Genomic DNA, 14,802 nt, shown 5'->3' with positions numbered 1-14,802 from the left:
AGTTTTCATGTCCATCCATATGTAGGAAAATTTTATGGCTTTATTTTTACTGACAGCTGCATAGTATTCCACTGTGTATATGTACCACAGTTTCTTTAGCCACTCACCTGTTGTTAGGCATCTGAGCTATTTCCAGATTATTAATATAACTAAATGATAATAAAATTATTGAAAATGCTTGAGTAAAATAAAATTTATGAAAATTGTTATATCTCACAACAGGGTCATTAAAATATTGTCTGAATGTTTATTAAGCCATTTGTTGCTAGCTGAGCATTCTGTTACTGGCTTTGTTTGTTGACGTTAGGTGGCTTCTATGCTACTTTGACATCTAATTTGATTTGCTTCTATGGGATGTCAGTAATGAAAAATTGGGAGGTGGCATGCTGATGCGTATGTGGCTGTACATGTATGTGGCTGTAGAAATTCCAGGATCTGGGAGCTGGGCCAATGATTTGACATTGCGGCTTCTGTGGGACTAGTCTATGGCTTGTCAGGACTTCCAGAAGTCTGGAGGAACAAAGAAAGGCTATCCACTCTCACTCTAAGAAGACCCCAGAGTTCTCAGCCCCAAAATAGACGTACCTGGCTTTTTTTGTCAGTTAGGTGTATCTGCAAAGATAAGTGTTAAAGTGATAAAGTTGAGTTACTGACATGGTGGCAATTGTGGGTGCAGATCAGATACCAAGGCTTTGGCAGGGTAAAGACTTGGCTTCCAAGAGCACCCCAGAGTTTTTAGCTGTGAGACCAGTGTCCTCATGAATTTTCATTCCTTGACTTACAACACTGCCATACGGGGTCCAGGCCCCCAACACAGTGTGTGATCTCCAGAGCACCCTGTAGCCAAACTGAATGTCAGTACCTCAACCAAATAAGTAGAACTCCCCAGTAATCCCAACAACAACAGAAGAGAAGGGAAGAGAAGGAATAGGCTTAATGTCAGATAAACCAATGTTCAAATTGCCTCCACTACTCAACAGTGAGAGAACCAGTAAAACTGTACCCTACTCTATGCCTTGATTCATTTCAACAACCTGGATGTGGACCAGAGAAAGGTGGCTACAGAAGGCAAATGAACAATACCTGGGTATTTATCCACACAAGTGCTGAAAAAGCAAGCATAATGCTATCAAAGGGGGACATAGCTAAATAAATGGATAGGCACACTCTGGGTAATCACTGTGCAGCAGTTGCAAGAGACAGATTGATAGGTGTGGATGTGGATGAATCAGAGACAACTACTGAAAGGTGGTGCAGTCTGTAGAAAGATGCACTTAATTACTAAAACCATGGTTAGCCAGGTATTCTTTTATAATGAAATATATCCTAAATAGTACAGTATTTTTATCTGAAATAATGTCAGTTTTTTTCCCTCAGAATTTATGCTATACTATTATCTAGATATTTATTGGTAAATCCACTAAAGGCCTTGTACTTAGTACTTAGTCTCCTGGAAGCCTGGGCACTCTTTTGCAGACTCCCTGAGACTGCCCTTCAGGGCCTCTGTGCTGCCTTCAGAGCTGCCTGGATGAATGGCATATCAGGGTTCCATCCTTTGTGCTCTGGCCTGTCTGAAGTGGCAGCATCTCTTGCTTTTTGCAATGCAGGACCTGCCATTTGTTAGCAGAAAAGGTCCAGGAGACTAGCAAAGAGCTGAGAACAAGAGGCCTGGAGTCCAGGTGGGATTCCTCTGCTCTATCTTCAGTCTATCTTAGCAATATTATAAAGAAGCTACTGCCTCTGACCAGGGGGTCATTCCTGCAGTTTCTGAGAATGTTTTCAAATAGATTTTTATAAATCTTGGGGCATGCCAGGAAGTCCTGAGGAACTGTTACCAACTGTTCAGGGGTCGATTCCAGGAGTGTGCATGGGCCTATAGAGTTCTGGGGTTTGAAAACAGACGGACCTCTTGCATGCAAGCAAAGCCTGCACTTAAGTCCTTTGGGCTGTCTCTCCAATGTCCCCCTATAGGGATGCTTTTCAACAACTAGCATCATGGCCTATTCTAGCATCCTGTCCATCGGTGTCAGTAGAAGTGAGGGGCTAGTGGAAATATCTGAGAGAGACAGTTTTCAGGGGAAGTTCTGTATTGGCAGCAGATGTGAGGGGGCTAGAGGTTGAGATAAAGCCCACAGAACAGGTTGAGTGAAAGGCTGCCTGGGAAGTCAAGAAGGTATGAGTTCCCCTCCATTCCCTTATTAGTAATGTTGCTGAACAAACAGGTCCTCCTGGTAGGAAGAGACCTTTAAAGTATTGTTTGGGGAACAGGGTTGAGGTCCTCTTTCTTGAAGTTAGAGACTAGTGGGGGTGTGGTGTGGTTTGAGCACAGACAGAAGCTAACTTTTTCCTGAGATGCTGGACTGCTTTATTATGCATGCTTCTCCCATTCTCACTGTTTTTTTTTGAAAGGCTGAAAATAAACACTTTTGTAATACTGACTTGTAATTCACACTTTCCTGACAAGTTACTCAAACTGCAGCCACAGCAGCTTAAAGAGGGATTTGACGCAAGCTGCAAGCCGTATTCAGCGGCACTTTCTAATTCAGAATCTTCCAATGCAGCTGACTTCGCTACTTCCAAAACGAGTTGAGGGCCCAAGAAAATCTGGGAACTCTGAAATGGCATCAGTGCCATCCATTACCAGGACACCAGGCTTTCCACAGAACTGGGTCCTGGGACTGGGTTCTCAGGAATGGGTCTATAGGGCTACTGCTCTACTTACTTTCTCATAAAAGGTGTGGAATGGAAAACACTTTCCCTGGAGGGTTGGTAACAACCCATCACACAACACACTCATTCTGGAGGCCAGAAATATGATTCCCTGTGCCACAGGTTTGGGACTGGACTCCATGATGGAGGAACAGTGATCAACCCCCAATATCAGCTCCCCATCCAGCCATCCATCAGTTCTTTCTTCTTCTTCTTCTTCTTCTTCTTCTTCTTCTTCTTCTTCTTCTTCTTCTTCTTCTTCTTCTTCTTCTTCTTCTTCTTCTTCTTCTTCTTCTTCTTCTTCTTCTTCTTCTTTCTTTTTCTTTCTTCTTTTCTTCTTCTCTTCTTTTCTTTTTCTTCTTTTCTTCCTCTACTTCTCTTTTCTTCTTTTCTTCTTCCTTCTTCTTCCTACTCCTCCTTTTTCTGCTATTCTTTTTCTATTCTTCTTTTCTTTCTTCTCCTCCTCCTTTTTCTTCTCTTCCTCCTCCTCCTTCATCTTCAATGTTGTTGGTACTGTGATCTTGAGGTATGTGTGGTGCTTGTGGTGAAGTCAGAGTTGTCCACATGACTGTGGTGCTCACCACAGGTCATACTCAGTTGTGTTGCACACACAGGTACTAGGTGAGGGTCCACTCTTTTTAATTTGTTTCTTTTAATATTTTTGTTGTTATTATTATTAAAATTGAATCATCACAAGATGCATAGTAACAAAGTTGTTGAGGTTGAGTTTTGGTCTTTCATGCACTGTTATAACACCTATCCCATCACCAGGGATGTACATTTCCTGCCACCAATGTCCCCAATTACACTCTTGTCCCTTTCCCAATCTGCCTCTAAGTCAAACACATTTCTATTCCTCTCTCGCTCTCTCTCTCCTCTATCACTTTCTCTCTCTCCTGTTTTTTTCTTTTAGGCACTATGTTTTCAATACTGTTACTGAAATAGAATCATGTTTATCACTTTAAGGGTCTCACTCTTTTACTGTGCTACTCACATACCTTCTGAGTATGAGGCTTGTGGGAAGCTTCCAGTGCTCCCATGCCTACTGATAAGGGATTGAACTTCCTGTCCATGCAGCTTGAACATATTTTAGTTGTGGTGCTCCCTTCACAGCTAGCTTCAGTGACCAGAGCTCACTTGCAGGTCTGAGGATCACAAACAGCAGAACTGCAAGGTTCGAGTTCAGCTTGTGTAGAAGCACTGCTTGAAGGTTCACATAGCAAGACATTCAGCTACTCCTTTGGAACCACAAGTTTGCTGATTTTTTAAAAATTATTATCTTTTTAAATTGGGGTGGGGAATTTTGTGATGCTCAGGAGTTACTCTTGGCTCTAAGCTCAGGAATCATTTCCTGCAGGTACTTGGGGGACCGTATGGGATGTCAAGGATCAAATCCAGGTCAGCTGCATACAAAGCAATTATGCTGACTGTACTTAGTCCCTAGTCCTGAGTTTGTTGATTTTGTTTTTGATTTTGGGCCACACTTGGTGACGCTCAGGGGTTACTCCTGGATATGTACTCAGAAATCATTCCTGGCTTGAGGAACCATATGGGATGTCGGGGATTGAACCACGGTTTGTCCTAGGTCAACTGTGTGCAAGGCAAATGCCTTACCACTGTGCCTTACCACTCCAGCCCCTGTTGATTTTTTTAAAAGGGCTTTCAGGCTGTAATCATCTCATCATCTCACATGTCACTTATACGATATGTTTATGGAAATAGCTGGGTCCTCTTTCCTTTAGCATTTATCACATTTTGAATTTAGTTGATTGGGTCATGTGGTATTCTGTAACATAATTCTCTATCCCATTTCCTATAAAATTGTTTTAGGTAACTAGTAGTGGTGTTCAACTGGGAAAGATTTTGCTGTTACCTAGAGCTTGTCCTTCCAACCCCCTTAGACTGTCTAAGCATTCTATGCATAGAAGAAAAAAATTGTGTTCCAAATATAAATTTTGGGAATTCTTGATCATGAAGCTTAATTGTATTGTTTCCTTCTTCCTCCCTCCCTCCCTCCCTCCCCCTCCCTCCCTCCCTCCCTCCCTCGCTCCCTCCCCCTCACTTCCTCCCTCCCTCCCTCCTTCCCTCCCTCCCTCCCTTCCTTCCTTCCTCCCTTCCTCCCTTCCTCCCTTCCTCCCTTCCTCCCTTCCTCCCTTCCTTCCTTCCTTCCTTCCTTCCTTCCTTCCTTCCTTCCTTCCTTCCTTCCTTCCTTCCTTCCTTCCTTCCTTCCTTCCTTCCTTCCTTCCTTATCTTCCCTTTATTGAGGTTAGTTCATAAGTGGTACTGCTAACTTTCTATTATGTCACTGGAAGTGACATATGTTAAGGTTGATCAGCTGGTTTAGAATATGTTGGTCTGATTCATTCATTACAAAGTTAGTCAAACTGAGATAATTGAAGAGTAAAAGAATGCTCTTTATGGATGAAAACCAGGAATGTCTCTGCCAAACAAGGGAATGTTGTTCTGCCCATTGACTTTCTGAGATCTTTATTCAACTCTAATTGATTTTCTTTCACCTTTTCTCCCCCATTTTTTAAATGAAAGTGCATAGGCACCTAATTTAAAGAATCACATGATTCTTTTAGAGTTGTTGCTACAGAAATTGTCTGATCCTTTCCATTTTCTCTTCCCAAGAGGCAATCAGTTCCCATTTATTCAGCCATTTATTTTAATATTTATCATTGCATATCCTAATAATGGGCTTAAATAGCTACTTCTGGGGGCAATTGAAGTTTTGAGTATTTTCTAATGCCTTTTCCCTAAAGAATATGATCATTTATTTATCTTTCTGGTAATGCTTCTAGTCCATGGTAAGAGCATCATTTCTATCTCTTCATTTTCTCAGAATGATGTTCTGACTTGTACTGTCTGCTTTGGTTTAAGAGCAGGATATTTCAATTACACTGGACATTCTAAGTGCATGGGAGGGGCTTGTTGGCCTGTGGGATTCTGTATTAGATTCTTTGAATGGACAGTTTTTTTTAGGAACTTCCAATGTCTAAATGTTTATCGTTCTTCTTAGACCAATACGATTGCCTGGGGAGAATGTCTCAGTGTAAGGGAGAGATATGCCTAGTGTAAGGTTCTGGATGGAGCCCAATGGTACCAAATGAGTCTCAGCATTCAGTAGGTTGCCTTTCCTGTTTTCCTTAGAATTCTCTTGCATCAGCTGTGCCTGCTTTTCTCCTGCCCATGAGCCCTCAGTTCAGTTCCTCCAGAGAGTAAACCTGAAACTAATGGCAGGATTATGAAAGGGTAGTTGCCCACTTGCACATTTGGGGAAAGAACATGTTATATATTTTATGATAGATTTATAATATGAAAGTCATAAAAATAGATTTGCAGTATATGTTGTGCCATTTTGGTTTGTTTGGGGGCCAGTGAACTTGAGGTCAGAAGTTACTTCTGACTCTGTGCTCAGGGATCAATCTTGGTGGTGTTCAGGGGACTGTATGGGATGCTGGGCCACTACATAATTCTGTCTAATCATCCAAATCTTTAAATATGTATGTAAGTATGCAATCTCATTGTGGTTTCAATTTGCATTTTCTAACAATATTGAACACCTTTGTATGTACTTCTGTTTAAGTCTCTTGCTCATTTGAAAACTCTTGATTACATTTTTGGTTATTTTAATATTTCACTGCATATTTTATATATGAATTTTATATATAATTTACACAAATTTATTCCAAACAGGCACTTTTCACTTTAATTCTATTAATATCTTTCAAAGATCAAATGCTATTAATTTTTATAAAATATATTTAAAAATTTATTGATGGTAAGTTTTGAATTATTCCTAGAGAAATATTTGCTAACTCAAATGGATTAGATCTTTTTTTTGGGGGGGCGGTTTGGGTCACACCCGGCGGTGCTCAGGGTTACTCCTGGCTGTCTGCTCAGAAATAGCTCCTGGCAGGCACGGGGGACCATATGGGATTCGAATCAACCACCTTTGGTCCTGGATCGGCTGCTTGCAAGGCAAACACCGCTGTGCTATCTCTCCAGGCCCAGATTAGATCATAAATATTTTTCCAGGTTTTTTTGTTTTTTTTTTTACAAGTTTTGTATATTTAGGCTTTAGACTTAATTCTGTGATCCATTTTGAATTTCTTCTTTCTAGGTGTTACAAGTAGGGGGCAAATATCTTGTTTGTTTGTTTAACTTATGAAATTCTGATGTCAAGTTCCATGCGGAAAAGAAATATTTTCACTCTATAAGGCACACCTGACCATAAGATGCACATAGTTTTTAGACAAGAAAAAACAAGAAAAAAATATTCTAAAGCAAATGGTGCCATGTGAGATGTTGTCAGGAGATGTGGCTGGGAACAACCAGCCTTTGAGGCCAAAATATTTACAACATGCTGGTCCACCGCTGATTAAACACATTTATCTAAATCTTTTTTTTTTTTCATCAGAAAATAAAAAAATTAAATACTTTTTAAATTTTTTTTGTTTTGTTTTGTTTTTCGGGCCACACCCGTTTGATGCTCAGGGGTTACTCCTGGCTAAGTGCTCAGAAATTGCCCCTGGCTTGGGACACCGAGGGAAGGAACGGCGGTCCTTCCTTGGCTAGCGCTTGCAAGGCAGACACCTTACCTCTAGCGCCAAATCGCCGGCCCTTACTTTTATTATTAATATAAAAAAAAGTAGTAGCAGCATCAATAGTCTTAAACAAAAGCTCTGTATGTGACGATGAGAGTGCACTGACCTGATTGCTCATACTTTGTGGTATGTCTGCGCAATAAAGGGGGCGTAACACTGTGGATGTCAAAGTGCTTAGTATCTGCTCTCCTCCCCTGCACTCAGGCTTCATCTCCAGGTGGCATACACTCCATAAGAAGCACAGACATGGCTAAAGAAACTGTGGTACATATACACAATGGAATATTATGCAGCTGTCAGGAGAGATGAAGTCATGAAATTTTCCTATACATGGATGTACACGGAATCTATTATGCTGAGTGAAATAAGTCAGAGAGAGAGAGAGAGAAAAATGCAGAATGGTCTCACTCATCCTTGGGTTTTAAGAAAAATGAAAGACATTCTTGCAATAATAATTTTCAGACACAAAAGAGAAAAGAGCTGGAAGTTACAGCTCACCTCAGGAAGCTCACCACAAAGAGTGATGAGTTTAGTTAGAGAAATAACTACATTTTGAACTATCCTAATAATGATAATGTACGAGGAAAATAGAAAGCCTGTCTAGAGTATAGGCAGGGGTCGGGTGGGGAGGAGGGAGATTTGGGACATTGGTGATGGGAATGCTGCAATGATGATGGTGGTGTTCTTTACATGACTGAAACCCAAACACAATCATGTATGTAATCAAGATGTTTAAATAAAATATAAAAAAATATTCTTTATATCTAAAAAAAATTATCACTTTTCATATACCTTCAACTGTTTCTGTATAATGGTTAGTAAAATAAATGATAATGTCATATAACTATAGGTAAATGTATTATTTTAAAATCCCATTGTTTATTTATATCAAACTCATTTATAAATAATTTTATTAAATTTTTATTTATATAAAAAAAAGAAGCACAGACATTTCCCCCATCTTTTTGGGGGGAAAAAGTGCGTCTTATAGTATGAAAAATAAGGTAATTGTCTTTATATGTTTACAAAAATTTAATTCTGTATTCCATATAATATTTCTACTCATCTACTGAATAGACAACTGTTAGATGCTCTCTGTGATGCTGTTCCTGAACTGCCTGACCAGAGAACTCAGGTTATAATACCTATTTATATTGCTTTGCATCAGGGAATCCCTAGCCCCCTTGTTCATGCTGAGCTACTCCTTAGACTCATCTATCCCCAGCTCTGTCTTGTTATTCTTCAGAGATTTTACCTGAACTTCCTCTTTCTACACATATTCTTTTACTAAATGTACCTCCCCCCAGGAATTTGTCTGCCTTTCTTCCCATGTTGATTATTCCTGAACAATAAATGTTCTACGTGGAGGACAATCAGAACTCTCAGTCCACAAGGCTGGGAACACCCTGACCTCATGCTTTTTTCTATTATGTCTGTCTTGTTTTCTTAAATCTCGAGGCACCCCTGCTTCAGACCCATTCACCTGGGACCAGCAGACATCCCTACACTATTCTGATTAATGCAGTTTTCAACTAAGTCTTGAAATTGGTTCATGTTTGTCTTCCTAACTTCTTTTTTGAAGTTTCATTGCCTATTCTGGGTCATTTTTTATTTCCGAGTGAATTATATCTGTTTGACAATTAAAAAAATACATCGATAATGTTAGTGTAAAAATAAATAGCATAGCATAAAATATAAACATACACACTTATGTATAAATCTATGTAAAACATTTGCTGAAATTTTAACTGGGTATAGTCAAAATCAAATTGGAGAAAAATTGAGTAACAATATTGACTACTCCCAATAACCCCCAAATAGTGTAGTTTTTGATTTATTTACTCCACGATGTTTTGTAGTTTTAATTAGATAGGACTTGAACATTATTAGTGAGGAAACCAAGGCACACGGATATTAAATTAATTATTCATAGTCTAACAGCTAATGAGTCATGACACCAAATTTTAAACCCAGGCATTATGATTTCCGAGTGCATGATATTTTGGTTTCTAGAATAAAAAAAATCCACCTCAAACTGGTTTAAACCACTAGTAGAAACTATTGTTCCCTCTCATGAGTCCTTGGGTGGCCTTGCTCCAGGTTCTGGCTAGTTTCAAACCATCAGGATTTGGAACTTCTTCCTGTCACTAACTCTTTTGCAGGAAGCTTCTCTCAGCAGAATGACCCCAGAACCTCATTATCGGCTACAAGTTCAGAAGACTCTACTTCTGATTCTTATTATATGTGAGTCAGTCTCAGGAATGAGTCTAAGTGGCTAATGGACTTAAAACTGAACCGAGAGAAATGTCCCAGGTTCACAACTAATCTTGAAAAGAACATGATGCTGCTGAATCTTTCCCGTTAGATCAGTATGAGATGAAAACTCTGAAGCCTTCTTGGAATGGGGGTGGGCAGATTCCCTTTCTGCCTGAAGGCACAGCAGCTGGGCACCACACCTGACACCCTCTGATATTGAAAGGGACCCAGCTATAAAACTGAATCTCTCAAACTGCCAATCCACCAGATAACTGCAGCTCCCTAGCTCCTGGAATTTGTGTTAGTAACACCACGAATTTCATAGTGCTGTTAGCCCAATGAGATCATAGCAAGCAAATCTGATGGGAAAGTAAGTAGAAGACCACCAAACTCAATGAGTATAAACAGAAGGCTCAAGTAGCACCAATCAGTACAAAATGTCCTCAGACAATGACTTCAGTAACACCATTGTGAGATATAACAATGATCACAAACTGACATTTATTGGTCTAAGTTTTGATAATTCCATTTGCCTTTGTGTTGTACTAACATGAAACCAACTTGTTTATAGCTGCTAAGGGGGCAGGCTTGGTTTGTAGATGGAAAACTGTAGACATTGTTGGAGGGAAACTTACACTGGCGGTGGGACTAGTGTTGGAACATTCAAGGCCTGAAGCAACTGTATTATGAAAAAACTTGGTAAATCATGGTGTTAGAATAAATATAGAAAACTGAACCAGTGGACCTGACAGATAATATAGGAGTTAAGGCACTTACATGTGGGTAATCTGCTTTGATTTCCAGCTCTTCTGGTCCCCCAAAGCACTTAGAGGCGTGCATAGGATGTGGCCCCTAAACAAAAAGAATAAAAATATTTTGCATTGTGGTTGACAATACTTTTGCTGATAGGATTTCATGCATAACAGTTTACCACTTTTTCAGCACCATCTTTCCCTCGTGGTTGAACACTTCCCTCTCTGCTCCCTGTCCTATTCTTAAACCAGGGGTCCTCAAACTTTTTAAACAGGGGGCCAGTTCACTGTTCCTCAGACCATTGGAGGGTCTGACTATAGTAAAAACAAAACTTATGAACGAATTCTTATGCACACTGCATATATCTTATTTTGCAATGAAGAAACAAAACAGATACAAATACAATATGTGGCCCGCGGGCCATAGTTTGAGGACCACTGCATCCACCAAGTATGTGTTTTTATTTTATTTTTATTAAATACCAGTTCTCATTGTTCTTTGTTTTTATTGTCTTTGGGCATTCAAAAACCTTTCTTTTTTTAAATAACATCTTGAGAGGCCTTTCTACTTGTGAGGTGAGATGTTGCCCAATCTATGAATCAATTAGACCTTTAAAACAAATTATTTTGGATTTTTTAAAGTTGACAAATCGCTTTTTTTTGTTTTGGTTTGGTTTTTGGGTTACACCCGGCAGCGCTCAAGGGTTACTCCTGGCTCTACACTCAGAAATCGCTCCCCCACCCCCGCAGGCTCGAGGGACCATATAGGATGCCTAGATTAGAACCAACGTCCTACCGCATGCAAGGCAAACGCCTGACCACTGTGCTATCTCTCCCCCCTCCTTTTTTAACACACATGAACCCAAAGGTTTATAGAGGCTAAGCAATTTTCCTAAGAACAACCCATAGAACTTAAGAGTAGCAGGGCCAGAATTGAAATTCCAAAGCTTGTCTCAATGCTCTGAAAAAGATAAACCAGAAGTGAACCAAATGGCAGGTGTCAGGTTGGTGTTTTGGTGGTATTTTGAAGGCTGCTGAACTCCAAGAGCCAACACCACTTCTCCTTTGAACAGCTCTGAATTTACAACCTAGTTTTGTAGAGGAAAGGGCTGAAGAGGGCCTATAAGGGTGGGTAAAGGAGCTCTGCTGACATGACAAACTCAGTGATACCTGAGAAGCATTGTTGCTGTGGGCTAATCTTACTAATTTTAGACTGTTAATAGGCCTATGACAATTACTTTTAACTCCAGAAATTCCCCAGTTTTTATTTTTATACAGTGATTTAGCCTTTTCATAGACCACATACATCATCTTCTTATTTTTGGATCTACTTAAAACAACAAAACAGCCCATTGCCTCCCAAATAGCTGTATGGGATGCTGAGATCTAGCCCATGGCCAAGTGTCTCTACTTTCAAAGACAAAGAAGTTACAAACTGACTTCATTCATTCATTTGTTCATTCGTTCTTGTTCGTTCGTTCGTTCATTTGTTCGTTCGTTCGTTCCTTCCTTCCTTCCTTCTTTCCTTCCTTCCTTCCTTCCTTCCTTCCTTCCTTCCTTCCTTCCTTCCTTCCTTCCTTCCTTCCTTCCTTCCTTCCTTCCTTCCTTCCTTCCTTCCTTCCTTCCTTCCTTCCTTCTCTACACCTTAATTTGCTTGACTTATTGTTAATTACAGTTATTAAGCATGTATTAGAAGTCAAAGACTTCGTGAAGAATTTAAGAGAGTTTGTTCTTGGAAAGATTCTGTAGTTTACTTTCAAAATGTTCAGCATAGACAGAGAATCTAAAGTTGCACTATTTGTTTAAGCTCCAAAGGCAATAGCTCTTGCCAAGAACACACAGTCCAGAGTATAGGCAGTTACATACTAATCAGGAAAGTCAGGCAGCAACTAGAAGCAATGATGCTATCTACATCTTTATCAATGACTTATTTTTTTTTACTAATTATCATAATGAAGGTCAAAAACAGGATTTATTGATGAAAGTAGTAATCTGTAGCTTACAAAATGAAATGTACACCAATTTATAAAATTGAATATGTTTGAGAGAGGTATGCATGACCTAAATTATTTCACTTGCTGAACCAGGTTGAGGGCCAGTGGCATCCATTATGTTAGGGCAACTGCAGCTATTTAGCCTTAAAAATTTTCTCTATCCAGCCATTGTGTTAGGAGGATGTCTGGTTACTTGATGCAACTCACACAGGTAACAAATCTAATTTTTGTATATTATTCGATCTCGCTGGCTAATCATTTTACTGGTAGTCAAATCACTTCAAGAGGTAGAGAACTTAGGTTTTCTAGGATGTCTAGAACAGGCCTTATAAATATTTTGGAAAAAAATATATGAGGGAAAACTTTTATTTTAATATTTAAGGGGATGTTGACTCTGCTTAGGAATAACTCTTGGTAGTGCCCAGGAGACCATATGATGTACCAGAAATCAAACCAGGGTTGGTTCTGTGCAAGGCAAGTGCCTTAAACCTTGTGCATCATTTCTCAAGTTCCCTTATAAATTTTTTTATGCTTACTTGCTAATAAGTTGACTCTTTGGTTGTTGTTGTTTTGGGATCATACTCAGTGGTGCTCCAGGCCTACAACCAGCTCAATCTCAGGGTCACTCTTTCCAGATGCTCATACCACATGGTGCTGGGGATTGAATTCGAGGTTCCTGCATTCAATACAGGCACTGCAATTCACTGAGCTATCTTCCAGACCCAATAAATTTCGAAAGGGGGGGTTTACACCTGGCAGCACTCAGGAGTTACTCCTGGCTTCGCACTCAGAAATCCTCCTAGCAGGCTCAGGGGACCATATAAGATTGCTGGGAATCGAACCAGGGTTCATCCAAGGGTTGGTTGCATACAAGGCAAACGCCCTATTGGTATGGTCTTACTCCAGCTCCAGCAGGCCCAATACTTTTATTGTTAGTAACTGTTTCTACCTACGGCAGAATTTGGCATGAGGTTTCTTGTTAGTATAAGGGAATGAGAGAGGTAGAGGAAAACAACTAAACTTCTCCCACTTCCACTATCTTCATTGGCTATTCTTTCCAACAAAAAGAAGCAAGTCTTGTACAGAATCAAATTGGCTAGTGTCATCCCTTCCCCTTGGGAAGCACACATAGATGTGATCTGTTCTGTCCAATCAGGTCACAGCTGTAGTGACCACTTATAAACAGAACAAATTCATGTAGCTTAGTGTCCTGAGTACCTGTAAAATTCACTAGGCACAGGGGCCAGGGGTGGCGCAGCGGCCTGGTGTCCCATATGGTCCTCCAAGCCAGGAGCGATTTCTGAGTGCATAGCCAGGAGTAACCCCTGAACATCATCGAGTGTGGCCCAAAAACCAAAACCAAAACCAAAACAAAACCAAAACAAAACAACTCACTAGGCCCAGGAGAAATGACCTTCTTTTTTTCACATGATCAGAAATTAATGAATTAAGCAAGAGAATTAAATAACAGTAGGGGCTCAATATCTACCATTAAATGAAGATCTGTAATTAATGAAGTTTGGTCAGGCTCTTTGAAATTACTTAGAGTTGGAACTTAAAGAAAATATTTGAAACAAGTGAATAATTTTGTACTTTGTTCTATTTTTGGTGCTATATTTTATTTTATATTATTTTATTTTTTGGTTTTGGGCCACACCCAGCGACACTCAGGGGTTACTCCTGGCTATGCGCTCAGAAATCACTCCTGGCTTGGGGGACCATATGGGACGGTGGGGGAAATCGAATCATGGTCCGTCCTTGGCTAGCAAAGGCAAGGCAGATGCCTTACCTTTAGTGCCACCGCTCTGGCCCCTGGTACTATATTTTAAATAGTAGTGTTTGGGGACTACTCAAGCACAATGCATGGATGCCAAACCTGGTGATGCTTGAAGGGACCATGTGGTCCCTTGGGGACTCCCAGGTGCAAATCAAGAACTTCAGTCTTTTGAGATATTTTTTCACACCAAATCAATGGTTTGGGAAATGAATTTAGGAAACAAGTATAAGATGGTTAGGAAGTGAAATGAAAATGAAAAGTAGCCAATAAAGAGGACTTTCTCAAGTAAGTCAGCAGTATGGCTAACTAGCAATTCTCAGGCAAACCTCTGGCAAGAATATTAGTGATCAGTGTTGAGAACATACTTCCTCATATGATATCCATGAGGTGTGGGAGTTGGATTATTGATACACCAACTCATGTCCTAGTGGTTGAGGGCCACTGTTGTTGGTTGCAGTGGGTGTTAATGATCTGGCAAAGCAGGCTCCAGCAGGCAGAACAAGCCCTTTGGCAAAGAGATGCAGGTTGGCAGCTGGAAGTGGGGCAGCTGCCCTGAAATAAAAGGGAGAGGGAAGTGGGTGGGGCACCCACAGCTTCTGCCTGAGTTCACTTACAACTCTTTCCTGATCTGAATGCTTATGTGAAGTACTGCTTCTAAAGTAAAAGCATCTCATAGGAGTGACATATCTGAATCAAACTAGATT

The 14,802-nt window shown here is 40.2% G+C and overlaps 1 pseudogene; it reads left to right on the top strand.

The window, feature by feature from the left end:
• The window catches only part of LOC126024134 (F-actin-capping protein subunit alpha-1-like), a 56,103-nt pseudogene extending 53,513 nt beyond the window's left edge, over positions 1-2,590 (top strand).
• The last annotated feature ends 12,212 nt before the right edge of the window (positions 2,591-14,802 follow it).

Source organism: Suncus etruscus, chromosome 12, assembly GCF_024139225.1.
Source record: "Suncus etruscus isolate mSunEtr1 chromosome 12, mSunEtr1.pri.cur, whole genome shotgun sequence".
NCBI lineage: Eukaryota > Metazoa > Chordata > Mammalia > Eulipotyphla > Soricidae > Suncus > Suncus etruscus.
The sequence above is the reverse complement of the archived record's forward strand: the minus strand, read 5'-3'. Positions and strand labels throughout refer to the sequence as shown.